The 16726-nt window shown below is 35.5% G+C and overlaps 1 protein-coding gene and 1 long non-coding RNA gene across 3 annotated transcripts in view; both read right to left on the bottom strand.

Annotated features, from left to right (window-relative positions):
• Nucleotides 1–16726, bottom strand: part of coro (protein coronin) — a 175899-nt gene that overhangs the window by 37328 nt on the left and 121845 nt on the right. The gene's annotated exons all lie outside the window — the stretch shown is intronic.
• LOC137244721 (uncharacterized) lies at nucleotides 11535–13198 on the bottom strand. The gene is made up of 2 exons (XR_010951177.1): nucleotides 12239–13198; nucleotides 11535–12177 (listed from the first exon to the last, which is right to left on the bottom strand). It is a non-coding gene; the product is annotated as an uncharacterized lncRNA (long non-coding RNA).

The raw sequence follows: 16726 nt of genomic DNA, 5'->3' as shown, positions 1-16726 counted from the left end.
GCATATGGGTTGGGTTGGCTTAAACTTAAGCTAGCCCAACTCTTGATATTTTTTAAAATACAAGGGTAATAAATTTAATTAACCGGTACTAAATTAGTAATAAATGTTGAGCAGTTTAGTACGGTCTCGTTTTTTGATTGTGCATATGGGTTGGGCTGGCTTAAACTTAAGCTAGCCCAACCCTCGATATTTTTTAAAATACAAGGGTAGTAAATTTAATTACTCGGTACTAAATTAGTAATAAATGTTGTGCAATTTAGTACAGTCTCGTTTTTTGATTGTGCATATGGGTTGGGTTGGCTTAAACTTAAGCTAGCCCAACCCTTGATATTTTTTAAAATACAAGGGTAATAAATGTAATTAACCGGCACTAAATTAATAATAAATGTTGAGCAGTTTAGTACGGTCTCGTTTTTTGATTGTGCATATGGGTTGGGTTGGCTTAAACTTAAGCTAGCCCAACCCTTGATATTTTTTAAAATACAAGGGTAATAAATTTAATTAACCGGTACTAAATTAGTAATAAATGTTGAGCAGTTTAGTACGGTCTCGTTTTTTGATTGTGCATATGGGTTGGGCTGGCTTAAACTTAAGCTAGCCCAACCCTTGATATTTTTTAAAATACAAGGGTAATAAATTTAATTAATCGGTACTAAATTAGTAATAAATGTTGTGCAATTTAGTACAGTCTCGTTTTTTGATTGTGCATATGGGTTGGGTTGGCTTAAACTTAAGCTAGCCCAACCCTTGATATTTTTTAAAATACAAGGGTAATAAATTTAATTAACCGGTACTAAATTAGTAATAAATGTTGTGCAATTTAGTACAGTCTCGTTTTTTGATTGTGCATATGGGTTGGGTTGGCTTAAACTTAAGCTAGCCCAACCCTTGATATTTTTTAAAATACAAGGGTAATAAATTTAATTAACCGGTACTAAATTAGTAATAAATGTTGAGCAGTTTAGTACGGTCTCGTTTTTTGATTGTGCATATGGGTTGGGCTGGCTTAAACTTAAGCTAGCCCAACCCTCGATATTTTTTAAAATACAAGGGTAATCAATTTAATTAATCGGTACTAAATTAGTAATAAATGTTGTGCAATTTAGTACAGTCTCGTTTTTTGATTGTGCATATGGGTTGGGCTGGCTTAAACTTAAGCTAGCCCAACCCTCGATATTTTTTAAAATACAAGGGTAATAAATTTAATTACTCGGTACTAAATTAGTAATAAATGTTGTGCAATTTAGTACAGTCTCGTTTTTTGATTGTGCATATGGGTTGGGCTGGCTTAAACTTAAGCTAGCCCAACCCTCGATATTTTTTAAAATACAAGGGTAATAAATTTAATTAATCGGTACTAAATTAGTAATAAATGTTGTGCAATTTAGTACGGTCTCGTTTTTTGATTGGGCTGAAAAGGTTGGGCTAGCTTAAGATACCTGATTATTTGCACGACATGATCAGTCATCCTTAGTGTTATACAAACATAAATATACATATATACATAAATAGTGAACATTTGCGTGGAAATATTATAAGCTGCGAAACAAGTTTATTTAATTTATAATAATAAATACTAGTAAGAGAAAATTGATCAAAAAAAGTTAAAAAGGGAAAGCGAACAGATTATTGAAGTGCTATTGAATGACATGAAGAAAACGCTTCCTCATCCGTACCTCAAACCAATGACGAGCTCAATCCTGGGGAAATAAGTGGAAGCGAAAATCTTAACACAATAACTAGTACTGAAAACTGTGAAACATACGATAGAATTTTGAATTATTTTTATTTTATTATAATTTATAATCTTATGACCAAATTAAAGTATTTGAAACAATGTAAATTTCGCTGATTTTAAATAACTGAACTTAATTGCGCATCACTTCAAAATTCTTATTAGAAACCCATTAGCAATTGACGTTAGAATTCGATTAGAATTCTAACCCTTTTCTCGATATCGAGAACGAAGTCCCCTTTTTGTCGAGAATGCTATAATGCAAATCGTCCGCTAACCTTTTACCTTAGAGAAATACATTAGAATTCGATTCGCCTTCTAATCGTTTTCTAACCTAAATGTTTGTTGGGTTTGCACGACATGATCACTCATTCTTAGTGTTATACAAACAAAATAAAAATAGTGGAAATATTACAAGTTACGAAATAAGTATTTTTATTTAAAATAATAAATACTAGTAAGTGAAAATGAATCAAAAAAAGTTAAAAAAGAAAAGCGAGCAGATTATGGAAGTGCTATTTGAATGGCATGAAGAAAACGCTTCCTCATCCGTACCTCAAACCAACGCTGAGCTCAATCTTTAAGAACGGTTTTAATTTGTTATAATAGAAAAAGCCTTTGAAATATGTCCATTCTTAATACATAAGATTATAACCAAATAAACGTATTTGATATAATGAAAATTTAGCTGATTTGAAATAATTGAACTTAATTGCGCATCACTTCAAAATTCTCATTAGAAACTCATTAGAATTTCACGTTATAATTCGATTAAATTCTAACCCTTTTCTCGATATCGAGAACGAAGTCCCCTTTTTGTCGAGAATGCTATAATTCGCGACAGTTTCGCAAATCGTCCTCTAACCTTCTACCTTATAGAAATATATTAGAATTCCGTTCGTCTTCTAATCGTTTTCTAACCTAAATCTTTCTTGGGAAGCTGTTATAATAACAATTTAAATAAGGATTGGTGTACCATAACTAGTACAACCTTATTATAAGTCTTATTGCACATACATATAAAATTGGTTGGACTTATAATAAGACACCATCTGACTTCAAATTCCTTTATTCATATTCATAATAAACTGTTTCAAAACTTGACTTAACCGGGGGTCACTCATCGGCAATGGTTCGGCCAGCCCAGAAAGTGTCATGAAAATATTCCCATCAAAAATTCATTTGCCAGGTGTAAGACACATACCAAAAACTTGAAAAGGATGTTCTCAGACATTGTGGAATATACAGCTTACATCTTTCATGGGTTCTTTAAAAGGACAAAAAGTAGATTTCCTTATTGAAAATTGAAATAATAAAACCGTTTAAAAACATTTACCTGAAACGTATTACGTAAACTTATAGAATATAGTGCAGTTTTATTTATCATCTATCCCTTTTAAATTAAAATACAAATAACATCTGTTAACTATTTTTGTTAGTTTTTATGAAATTGGAGTAAAAACTAATAAAACGCAGTTGCCTTTAACTTTTAGCTTTTTTTCTTAGCTTTAAAAATTTTTATTTAGCCTTTTTTTGGAAAAAGTTCTGGCAACACTGATTCCGAGCAGCAATATCTATTTGTATTAAATTTTATAAATAATGTCACGGATATTAGCATCACTAAGCTATACCATCACTAAGGCCATGCTAAGCGATATTTACGTCAATAATCATGTATACACATATATAAGGCAGCGAGAGATGTCACACACAGATGCATTTACTTATACGCCTATGTGTGCGCGAGAGACTGTAAACTACAAACATTCACATCAATAATTCAATCATTATGTATCTACATAAACGAAACAATAACTGCGTCTACATATATGTACCATGTACGTATACGAGCAGCGGAGAGTCAATGCACTAACACATGCATATATCTGAGAAGTTTGAGAGCTACTGGACTAGTAGATTCTGGAAGCGCCTAAAAGATGTATAAAATTGTGCAACTTTAGTTATAGCTGAGAAGTTTGAGAGCTCATAGACAATGCTAGTAGATTCTAGAAAAATGCGAACGAGGAAACCAAAGAGTATAAAAGGCGACAGATGTAGAGGCGCGGTAATGCAGTTTGATTTGAGTTTCGATTAAGACGATATCTAGCGAGCAATAGCAGTATTATTTTCAAAGTCATTATGGTTTGATGATTAAACATACGGTGTACACATACACTGAGAGAAATGCTTTGGCTGATGTGTCAAATTTACGCAAAGGTTTCCGACGTATTTTATGCAATATCTTTTTGTAATGACTTAACACATTTTGATAAAAATTTTCCACATTTCGACCCATGAAAAATTTTCGGTTGAAATTCGATTGTTGTTTTAGGTTATGCTTCAGATTCGGTCCCACTAACGGTTTTCTAGTATTTCGGTTAGGGTTCGGTCTTGTTTCGGCTTTGGTATGTATTCGGTTCCGGTTTCAACCTAATTTCAGTCAAAGGGATTGATAAACGCAATTTATAGCTTCGGCAATCCGATTGTCTACTTCTTGTTACAAATATCAATGTGTCATAAACATATTGCGGGGCGGGATGGCCTAGCAGGTTCAATGTGGTAACATTAAATCGTTCCCGGTATAGTCGGGCTAGTACCCACTGGTGCTTGTTACCGGAACGTACCGGATCAACATATATCCGGCAAGGGACCATCAACATCGATAACACTCCGCAAAACCTTCGGGGAGTGTCTTTGTCGCAACTACAACAGAATTTCAGTTTTTGAAATCGGGTATGGTTTGCGTTTCAGGTTACGTCTAGTTTCGGTTCCGGTTCCGATCTCAGTTTTGATTCGATTTCGATTTTAGTCCATATTGGCTGCGGTTTTGGTTTTGGTTCACCTCCCTTACTTTTATCCTAGAGTACTAATGTATATTATTTCGTTACAAAGCTTTATTAAATGACCCACCGTGCGCCGCGAAAAGAGGCATAGAAAATATTGTAACGAATTTGCTGCAAATCCTCTTATTTGCCCTTCTGCTAAGTTCGTATCACTAAACTGTTGAATAAATAACTCCAATATTGAATAATGGAAAAATGGCCCTTATTAAAGTACTTCACAATAACACTTATACTTTGCAATTAGCTGGCTTAATAACCAAACTGATAGCTTGAATGAAACTGACTTTCAAAATAATACTGCTATTGCTCGCTAGATATCGTCTTAATCGAAACTGCTTGACAACTCAAATCAAACTGAATTCCAGTGCCTCTACAATTGCCGCCTTTTATACTCTTTGATTTCAACTTTCGCATCTTCTAGGCGCTTCTAGAATCTACTAGTCCAGCAGCTCTCAAACTTCTCAGCTGTAACTACAATTGCACAATTTTATAGTTCTTCTCATTGCATACTTATAGGAGTATTTCAGATATATGCATGTGTTTGTGCATTGACTCTCCGCTGCTCGTATACGTACATGGTACATATGTGTAGACGCAATTATTGTTTCGTTTATGTAGATGCATAATGATTGATCTATGGATGTGAATTCACGTCACTGCTTAGCATCGGTTTAGAGACGATAGCATCGCTCTGTGCTGCTAACATTCGTTACACTGCCCTCCACCTAAGTCTGATCGTCCCGATCAGACAAATCTCTCGATCTAAACGCCGCTAGCATCGCCAAATGTACCACTCTTCTATTTCGTGATTTCCCAATTGCTTGTATGCGGTAGATGACATCACTGATCGTCTTCACAACTCTGTACGGGCCTTCCCAACTGCACCGATATTTGGATGGAACACCTTTCCGCCGGTGAGGGTTGTATAGCAGTACCAAATCTCCCTCCCGGAAACCTTCCGAATTATTTTCCTTGTCGTACCTGTGCTCCATCTTACTACTCATTATTCTGGATCGTTCTCTCGCACTCTGTTGCTTGGCCAATGAAGAACTACTTTGTAGAACTTGTTCTTGACGGATTGGCTTCACATACTCAGTATCGTTCCGACGTTTCCCAACAGAAGTGCGCGCTGGCTTGAAACCATCCTTGCATTCTTTCTGAAAAATTCTTTCAGTCATTTTAGTGCATCCATTAGGGTTTGTCGATGCCGGTCTTTTTCTCGCAAGTACTTTTAATTTCGCTTTACTTGGCACATTCGATCCATCAACCTTTCCTTTTGAATTTCGTGGCCTTTGTCGAGTCTTCTCCACCAGCACTCGCTTACTGCTGAACCCTTTTTCCAAACTGAAGTTAAGTGGTACATCTTGGTTCTCATAATGCATCACCCTTCTCTGCATGTCGATCTTGATGTCATGGTCAACCAAGAAATCCACTCCCAATATAACTTCATCAACAATCTCCGCCACAACGAATTTGTGTAAAACCATGACCTTCCCAATTAAGACTTCACAGATCACTTCTCCCCGGACCTGGTTATACTCGCCAGTGACCGTACGCAACCTTGCTCCAGGTAACGGTTTTACTCTCCTGTTGACCAAGTCAGATCGGATCAAGAAATGAGGTGCGCCCGTATCTACAGTCAGTACACGCTCCTTGCCATCCACATTCCCTCTGACGGTAAGACTGCTTGATTTCCTTCCAATTTGCGACACAGATATCACAGGACATTCAATAGCCGGGGCAAGTTTTCGTTCTTTACATCCGACACGCTCTTGCTCATTTCCTCCAGCTTTGCGTTTACGGCCACCCACATTGTTGGAACTGTTAGGACCAAGATCGCAATGACGTGCAATGTGACCGGACTTCCCGCATTTGAAGCATTTGATAACTTTTTCACTCCGCTTTTGCGATCCTTTCAGCGCCTCCAATATTGCGTCTACCCAGTCTGGCTTTTCCACTTCCACGCGATGAGCTTTGTACGCTGGCTTACTCAAAAGTGAGGCTGTTTCCTGAGTCAGTGCATGCGATTCCGTTTCAGCAAATGTTAGTTTTGGATTCGCATATGTAGCCCGCTTCGTTTCCACATCCCGTATGCCATTTATGAAGCTCTGGATTGTTACCCTTTCAGTGTATTCCACGGGTGCGTCCGCATTTGCAAGATGAGCCAATCTTTCAATATCTGAAGCAAACTCCTGCAATGTCTCATTTGCTTTTTGGTAGCGGTTTTGCAACTCAATTTGGAATATCTGTTTTCTATGCTCGCTTCCATAACGTCGTTCTACAGCAGCCATCAATGTGTCATAACTGTTCCGTTCGTACTCTGGAATAGTCTGTAAGATTTCGGCAGCTGGTCCTTTCAATGGTACGAAGAGTGCAGCAACTTTATCTTCCGCATTCCAGTTGTTCACTGCCGCGGTCTTCTCAAACTGTAGCTTAAAGACCTGGAAAGGAACAGAAACGTCAAAGGATGGTGTTTTTACCTTTGCATTACTCGCTGAAACAGCTGGGCGATTTAATTGTAATTCCTGGATCCTATCATTCAAAGCATCCATCTCTGCCTCTATTTTATCCTGTCGACCCCTGAAGCCTTCATGAAACTGAGTTAGTTTTTCTTCCATATGCGCTTCCAGTTTCGATGATATACGGACTTCCTGCTCTTCTAGTTGTGTGGAGATCTGAGATGATATCTGTGCTGAAATTTGTGCCGACATTTCGGAAATACGCGTCTCCTGTGCTTCAATCTTAAATGTTATGCGTGTTTCTTGCGATTCCATCTGTGATGTTATGCGTGTCTCCTGCGATTCCAGTTGAGATGATATTTGTGACGACATTTCTGAAATGCGTGCCTCCTGTGATTCCAGTTGGGATGCCATATATGTCTTCTGTTCTTCCATCTTCGATGTTATTCGTGTCTCTTGGGATTCCAATTGTGATGACATATACGTTTTCTGTTCTTCCATCTTGGATGTTAAACGTGTCTCCTGCGATTCCAGCTGAGATGCCACTGTCGATGTTTGAGCAGTTATTGCAGCCAATATCATGTTCAAGTCTGTGCTCGTAACTGTCTGCGATGTTTCGTTTTTCTCTTCAATTTTTGTTGTTGTTTCGTCCCCATCAGGATAAAAGACAAACTCGTCCACATCAATTCCTTGCGACTCCATTACCTCTCGTAGCCGTGCTTGAAGTTCTATCTTATTGCCGGTTGTATTTAATCCACGGTTCTCCAGCTCCTTTTTCAGTTGCTGGATCTTCAATTCACTGAACTTTGCCATGTCCAAGTTGTATTCCCAATCTTCGGAATTTATTCAACAATTCCTCTTCTGACACCAATTGTAACGAATTTGCTGCAAATCCTCTTATTTGCCCTTCTGCTTAGTTCGTATCACTAAACTGTTGAATAAATAACTCCATTATTGAATAATGGAAAAATGGCCTTTATTAAAGTACTTCACAATAACACTTATACTTTGCAATTAGCTGGCTTAATAACCAAACTGATAGCTTTAATGAAACTAACTTTCAAAATAATACTGCTATTGCTCGCTAGATATCGTCTTAATCGAAACTGCTTGACAACTCAAATCAAACTGAATTCCAGTGCCTCTACAATTGCCGCCTTTTATACTCTTTGATTTCAACCTTCGCATCTTCTAGGCGCTTCCAGAATCTACTAGTTTAGCAGCTCTCAAACTTCTCAGCTGTAACTACAATTGCACAATTTTATAGTTTTTCTCATTGCATACTTATAGGAGTATCTTAGATATATGCATGTGTTTGTGCATTGACTCTCCGCTGCTCGTATACGTACATGGTACATATGTGTAGACGCAATTATTGTTTCGTTTATGTAGATACATAATGATTGATCTATGGATGTGAATTTACGTCACTGCTTAGCATCGGCTTAGAGACGATAGCATCGCTCAGTGCTGCTAACATTCGTTACAATATAAAAAACAAAACACCGCATCAAATCTGCCGGTAGGTCACTGGCTGCTCTTGCTTGCTAGATAGGTGCAGTGAAGTAGAGCTGCAAAAGTATCTATCTTCGGCTTACTCGACATTTTCGATATTTAAGAGGGAGGGTATCGATATATATCGATTTTTTTTTATAGTGAAAAGCGCTTACTTAATTTAAAAGCAATATCAGGTATATATCAGACATTTATGTAAATACAATATGTACATGTATATATGATATATGTAATATTGTCTTCATAACTTCGAAACTATCATGAAACACATTCTGCAAAATTGTCCGCGATGGTAGCTTATAAAGCGAAACGAGGGTATATACAAAGCTACAACACCCTTTGTCATCCACTCTAGTCCACTATGACTAAACTCCAGTAGGGTGCTGTCAAAAGCCTTTTTACGTGATGATAGATCTTCATATGTTTTTTTTTTTTTTCATATAAAAATCAATCTTATTTGGCAAGCTACATATGTGAATCTAAATTTGCAGTTGTATGCGATCGTTCTAGATGGTGAAAGAAATTGGAAATATTACCACTAGTTTTATAACATTTTTTGCAATAGTGGCATATTGGAAAAGTATTACTGATTTTGTCAAAATGGATACATATACGAATACATGTATATACATATGTGAAAAAATAACGTATTTTTCACATTGAACTTTTGTAAGAATTTTTCAATATTCAGAGCCACCAACTTGTTAGGTATTCATCTAAAATAAACACAAATCTGACATAATGTATGTAATTTTATTTATTCATGTTTTATTTGTCTTACCAAAGTTTTAGACGCTGGTAATTCTGCCGCTAGAAAAAGGAATAAGAAATGGGAATACAGTACTCGATATTTAGAAAAAAAATCGATAATCGCACCATGAACCTAGTACTCGATGTATCGATATTTATATTGATACTTTTGCAGCTCTACAGTGAAGTAGAGGTAAGCGGGTAGCCGGACATGCAAGCAAAACGCTTTGCGTGGGCGTGTACTCGATGTCCGAAACGTCGCAAGGCCTACATATATATATACATATATATATATATATATATACATATATATCTGTAAGATGCGTTGTTTGATGACATCCCTTTTTTCCTCAATACAAATGTTTGTCTGGACCCAGAGACCCTGGAACTGAGTCCCTTTTCGATATATGTTTTATATTTTAGAAGATATATGAGAATAAATGAGACATGGTCACTTTGGTGACTTCAAAAAGTATATATATAAAAATAAAATATGTAACATAGTCATTTTGATCACTCTATATATAATTATATATAGTCATGATAATGACCATGTTACATATTATATATATATATATATATATGAATATAAGCCAAAAATTCCCAACCAAAACAAAATTTTACTTTCTAAATTTATTAAATACACTAATTTATTCTGCTATGAATGATGATGAGGCGAGCAAAAGAAAGATGAGGTCAGGAAAGTAGCCATGTATGTACATATGTACGTATGTATGTGTATGTTTGTATTGTAAACGTATTTTAGAGTGATTTTTCTTTTAGAATGCTTAAAAATAGCCTAACGACGACTACAATGGATTTTGGCAATTTACCAATAATTGAGGTAACGCGCGCAAAAATTCTAATTTAAATAAGCAGTGCCGATTGTGTTGGTAAAATCGCATTTAACCAATTTGGCGTAGTATTTCCAATGAGGGTTGTGCAGCTTATGCTCTTGGTGATGGTGTCGGTGGTTAGTCTGTCATTAGCTTTACTTTTTAAAGCAATTATAAATTCAACAGCTGTGCTCTTTTTGGGTAATGTTATAAATTTCAAAATTTTTTCAAGTGTCAACAATTAGCAAAAATAAACATTTAAAAAAATGCACGGCAGCTGGAATTGTTTCATTTAGAAGCAATATTTCAGAAAAGTCACAGTTAGTGTGGATAATTCAAATATATGTACTAGATAGAGTTCGCCCAGTGGCTGAAATTCAACCATGCATTACCAGGTGGGGTGCACCATACGCAATAAGGCCATAATGGCTTTATTTCCCGTTGCAGTTGGAAATAAAGCCATAACTTTGATATGGCCTTATTCCAACTGTCAAGGGAAATAAAGACATCATGATGGTCTTATTGCGTTTTCCAAAACTTATGTGTAAAGAAGATAACATAGTTTGGTACGTACGGTCGGCGCGGCAGGGAACGGCGCGGGACGCGAAACCCCCGCCGCCCGGCAGGCGAATTAACGTTGATCTGCAACGTTACGCCTATATATACATATATATAATATTTTTTTAGTTTATCCTAAAAAGTGGGAAATAATAACTATAATTTTTTAATTTATTAGTAAAAAGTTGGCCCTAATCTAATTCACGAGACTACTTGTATTTGAAAATTCGATTCTCTGCTGTTATATATAATAATTTACAAGATTTTCTAAATCCCGGTATTAGCAACTATTTGAAAATTAAATTATTTTCCATTTGCACAACATTTTTGTTCAATCGAGATCAATGATTATACTTGACAACAGAAACACGTGCATTGTGGATATGAAAAGTGTGATATCTTAGGCTTAAACGTCAAACTTATAAACAGCTGTGATCACCTGATTTTCTACCTAACTATACTGCATTCATCTCCCGTCTCTTTCTATCATTCGTTACAGATAGGAGGTTTTGACCGGACGGGCAACCATCTGTTTTGATTTTCAGCGGGTACGATTTTAAATTATGACTTTATTACTCATTTGATAGCATTTTTATATGTCTTTTTTTCCAATCTGTACGATTATTTCCAATCTGCATTGGAAATAATGCCATATGGCCTTATTGCGTATGGTGTTTTTGCACCCCACCGCATTACCATTTCTGGAATAACACTTTTTGATTGCAGCCTTTATTCCGTTTTTTGGAATGATGAATATACTTTTAAGTCATTATTCCTTTTTGTTAGTCCGGACTAATTATTTTCTTTTCCTCAACGCACTATGGAAAATAAAGGCCTGTTTCTGATTAAAAATCAATAACTTTTTTATTTCTCAATATTATGTTCTAAAATATTGCACATATATAGAATAGAGTATATCGCTTCAAATGGAATATAATTTATTATGCCTTAATTTTAAAACATACCTTAAAAGACAAAAGAAATTCAAAATTATTAAAAATATCCAATATTTATTTTTTAACAATGAATACTATTATTTTATGCCTACAAAAATCAAGTATCAATAGTACATCAAAATACAAGTCAATTTAAATAATAAAAACATAAAAAAATGGTGATTGAAATTGAACACAGATTATTTAATTAATTGTAATGTTTACTATTGTTATTGTACATATACATATGTTTATTATGTTATTTATACCTGATGAACTTCGGGATCTAAAATTAATTCGTTCACTTTCAAAAGGTCTAAGGTGTCTTCATCAAGTTCATTCACGTTTTTAGTATACAGTTTCTTAATGCTGGTTATGTAAGGATCTGAAGTATAAAGAAGAGTATGAAATACGTCCTCGTTTGTAACGGATTTTGATCATTTTCTAGCATGATGTAAATGAAATTTTTTATAATCCTTATAACGGAATTCTTGTGCATCTTCCGAAAGTTGACCAATAGGAAGTACTGCAAAATGCTTTATGACACTTCATGAATCAAAATTTTGTGATCTGAAGATGGCATGTAGTGTTATTCTTAATTGCTCACCAATGAACTGCAAAATTCGAACACAACAACGTTCGATTACATTCGGCAACATGATCGTGTTCAATGATCCAACTTGCTTAAACGAACATAATCGACATTGATTTAAAATCAACCAACTTATTGCTGCGTGATTATAATGAATTCAGGCGTTTGCCTCAACCGCGATTACATTCATCGGAATGAAAAGGCAAATATGAAAACTCCATGCGTCTGAATATTTGCATGATTCTTCTGCCCTTACGTCACGGCGACAAGCTACATATAAACATTGCTTACGATTCTGTTTGTTTGCCGAACTAAACGATACTAGTTCTCGTGCTTTGATTTTATTCTCCGCTTGTCTTCGGTTGATCAATACAATCGTAAACAAAACCTGTTCGGTCATTCGATCGCAATCATGCTAACAGAGTCTTGTAAAGATAGCTGCTGAGTTTATTCAATTATGAGTTTATTCAATATGAGTTTATTCGCATGATTGCATGTGAATGCAAGTTTTAGTGTTTGATTAGATCAGGAAAATTGTGATTTTTGCAGTTCTCTGTTGCTCACATAGATACAGGCAGTCTCCATAGCATAACTGACAAATTTTTCAGCATTTATTATTGAAAGAGCTTGCAGAATTACGTAAAGTCGTTTAATCAATTTTATATCCACTCCTGTAATTTCAACAGAGCAGTAGGCATTGTGAAAAATTCTTCTGGAAGTATTACCGTCATTAGTATAACCACTTACTTGCCTTGTTTGATCAATCCCAGCTCTTCACGGAAACGTATTTTCTTATCTTGCTTTAGTCGTTTCTTTTCTTCGCTTGTGGCTTACCATGTTTGGAAAGACAGATTATAGGAAATTTGTAAAATTATTTCCATACAACGAATCCATTTTAATAAGAATCTTCATTTTCAGGCCTAACATTTTAGAAATAAGGTTTTTCAAATAGAAGAAAATTTTTCTAAGCGGGGTCGCCCCTCGGCAGTGTTCGGCAAGCGCTCCGGGTGTATTTCTGCCATGAAAAGCTCTCAGTGAAAACTCATCTGCCTTGCAGATGCCGTTCGGAGTCGGCATAAAACATGTAGGTCCCGTCCGGCCAATTTGTAGGGAAAATCAAGAGGAGTACGACGCAAATTGGAAGAGAAGCTTATTTATTTTTAATTATTTTAAGGTAAACATACACATAATATTAAAAACATATTAGATGTTTCATATTCTTCATAAAACGAGGTTTCAAGAAATATATAATACATTATACCTTTTCCTGTAACGTATAACATTAAAATAAATTTGAAAGTGATGAAGGAAATGGGCTTAACATGGACGTCCGTCAAAACTTAAAGTTTGTGATATTGTAAAAAAATCATTTCATATAATATGTATAATTTTTCGATGTTGTAGTCTAGTTTGGTCCTTAAACTATTGAGTGAAATAAAAAAAGCATGCCAGTAGCGACATAGAAAAAACCATTTTTAATCAGCAGTTGTTCTACGATTTTCCATAGTGCAACGGCCTGATTGGCCGTTTAAATTAACAGTTAAATACTCTAAAATATTAAATTCCTAATTGCGATTTTATTTTACGTTTTGTTATTTCATTATTAAAAAAAGCAAAGGTAAAAGTAAGAAAAATCTCATAAAAACGACTACGAATGGTGCTATAGAATTTTCGTCATTTCAGAAATGCAATAGTTTTACTGCAATTGCTTTGTGTTCAGCGTTGTATGGAAAGAAGTTTAACCTGATTGGTTTAACTTGAAGTCTATTTGTTGATGAAAAAAATTAAGTACATAAGTTTCAAGTACTTCTCATCAGATTATAGCGACCCCTTATAAGTAGTCAAGATATTAAGCCTAAGATATCACACTTTTCATATAAACAATGCAAAAAAATGCCATAATTCTATACCAAATACGAAAAAAGGGATGGGTTGGTTTTTTGACGCAAAATGTACATAACTTTAGAAAAAACTTTGTAAAATGGGTGTGATACGTACCATATTAAGTAGAAGAAAATAAAAAAGTTATGCAGGGCGAAATCAAAAGCTCTTGGAATCATGGCAGGAATACTGTTCGTGGTATTACATATATAAATAAATTAGCGGTACCCGACAGATGATGTTCTGGGTCACCCTGGTCCACATTTTGGTCGATATCTCGAAAACGCCTTCACATATACAACTTAGGGCTACTCCCTTTTAAAATACTCATTACCACCTTTCATTTGATACCCATAACGTACAAACACATTCTAGAGTCACCCCTGGTCCAGCTTTATGGCGATATCCCGAAATGGCGTCCACCTATAGAACTATGCCGTTTAAATACTCTTCAGTATCTTCTGTTTGATACTCATGTCATACAAACACATTCCAGGGTTACCCTAGGTTCACTTTCCTAAATGCTGATTTTCCGCGAATGCGGAAGTTTGGGAGTATGTTTGCATGAACTTCATGCTTAAACTACTTAAACAATCTTCCTGAAATTATGAACACTTGTTCTTAGGGGCTTGCAAAATGCTGCTATACTTTGCATTCCAAAAGAGATATTTGTAAGTGGGGTTGCCACCTAACCTTACTATACATATTCCTTTGTATATGCACTACTATCTCAGACACGGTTAAACATGCCAACCTACTAAAAACGCACTGCGGATTTTCAAAGCACGCACTTAAACAGCTTTTTTTGCCCTAACCGAAATAAACATGCGTTGCGACAATGTAAAACATGTATGCAAACGTCAAACCAAAATGTCACGCGGAACAAAAATTGGAAATCGAGTTAGCTTTTTACGCAGTATCTAAATTCAATTTTTGGTGGCTCTCATACAATTTATATGTGCATGAGACATTTTTGACAGAAAACTGCCGCAGTGCGTTTTTGTTAGGTTGGTATGTATCAGATTTCGATAAAGTTCAGTACATAGGTAGTGTATTATATTCTAAGCCTTTCTGTCTAGGTGTTGCCACCAGGGATGCACCTTAACGTTAAGCTAATCGTTTATCAAAAAATGTCCACCGTTTCCGTTGAAACACTTCGAAATATTATCGATAAAGAAATTATCAAGATAAATTGTATCTCGTTTTTAACCGAAACGAAAAGCTTTCGTTAACGTTAAAAACGTTAACAAAAACGTGATACTTTATGTTTGAACTGTGCTGGCAATGCTATAGCCATGCTGAAGCCGTAAGGTCGTAACAGCGAGCGGACATACACACAAACTCCATGTACCTAATTTGTTTGTGTAATTCGTTGGTGGTAATGTCAAAAATACTCTGAGAAATGTTCGTACTGTCAAAATTCATGAGAAAAGTTGCAATCAGCTTGGCTAATGCTTTCACCTTTAATGACTCCGCCATCAATCAGCTTTGCCAGCATAGTTTGAAATTAATAATCAACATAAACGATTTGATTTCGTTTTGATATGGCAGAAAACGAAACAAAATCACTTCGTTAATTTGACGTTAATAAACGAAACAAAGTAATTTCGTAACGAAATGATATCGGTTCGTTGGTTGCCACTAAGGATGTCTTTGCGAGGTTACAACCTATTTGATTTTTTTTAATTATTCAATACACACCAAAATGGGTAATGAAACGAAAAGCATTTTACATTTTGTATATATCCGTTTTTACTTCCGAAACAGGTCAACCGATTTGGATGAAATTTGGTACATATTGTGACGAATACTAGCAACAATAAGGGGTACTATCATCTCTAAAAGCCGATACTAAGCAGTGACTCGTATGCACATCAACAAATCAATCATTATGTCCACCCATATGTCCATACGAGCAGCAGAGAAGAGACGCACAAACACATGCATATATCATATCTGAGAAGCTCCCACAATTGGGCAATTATCTGTGGAAGTGTCACTCACATATACACGCGCATATGAGAAGCTATACACGTGCATCTGTCGTTATAATTTTATACCAGTAACTAAGTAAATTCTGAAAGCGCCTAGAAGTATGTGAACGAGAAATCACAGAGTATAAAAGGCAGCAACAGTAGAGGCACGACAATCAGTTTGATTTAAGCAAGATATCAGTTGCGAAGTATAAGTAGTCTAATAAAGACCATTTTTGCATTATCGAATATTGGAATTATTTATTCAACAGTTTAGTGATTCGAACGTTAGCAGAAGATTTGAAATAAGCGAAATTGCACTAAATTCGTTACAATATATTTGCGTGAGCTTGTAATATATGAAATTTCTATATCTCATAGTAGTTTGGCTATGTGGATAGAAATGTCACCCTGGTAGCCCTAAAATTTGTTCTATTCAATATGGGTATTAGAGACATGAAGGCAGCTATCAGAAAATGTGAAAGTTAGTGGTTCGGAAGTAGAGTAAGGTCAATTCGTAATTATTGTTGAACCAAAGGAGTTTTTTGCCCACCCACTTATTGTCCTTTAGGACAACTCATATCTTATGAAGCAATATTTTTAAGTGATGATGATATTTATAACAATTTTATCCGTTTTTAACCCCCTG

The sequence above is a fragment of the Eurosta solidaginis genome, chromosome 3, assembly GCF_040869045.1.
Source record: "Eurosta solidaginis isolate ZX-2024a chromosome 3, ASM4086904v1, whole genome shotgun sequence".
Classification (NCBI taxonomy): Eukaryota; Metazoa; Arthropoda; class Insecta; order Diptera; family Tephritidae; genus Eurosta; species Eurosta solidaginis.
The sequence above is the reverse complement of the archived record's forward strand: the minus strand, read 5'-3'. Positions and strand labels throughout refer to the sequence as shown.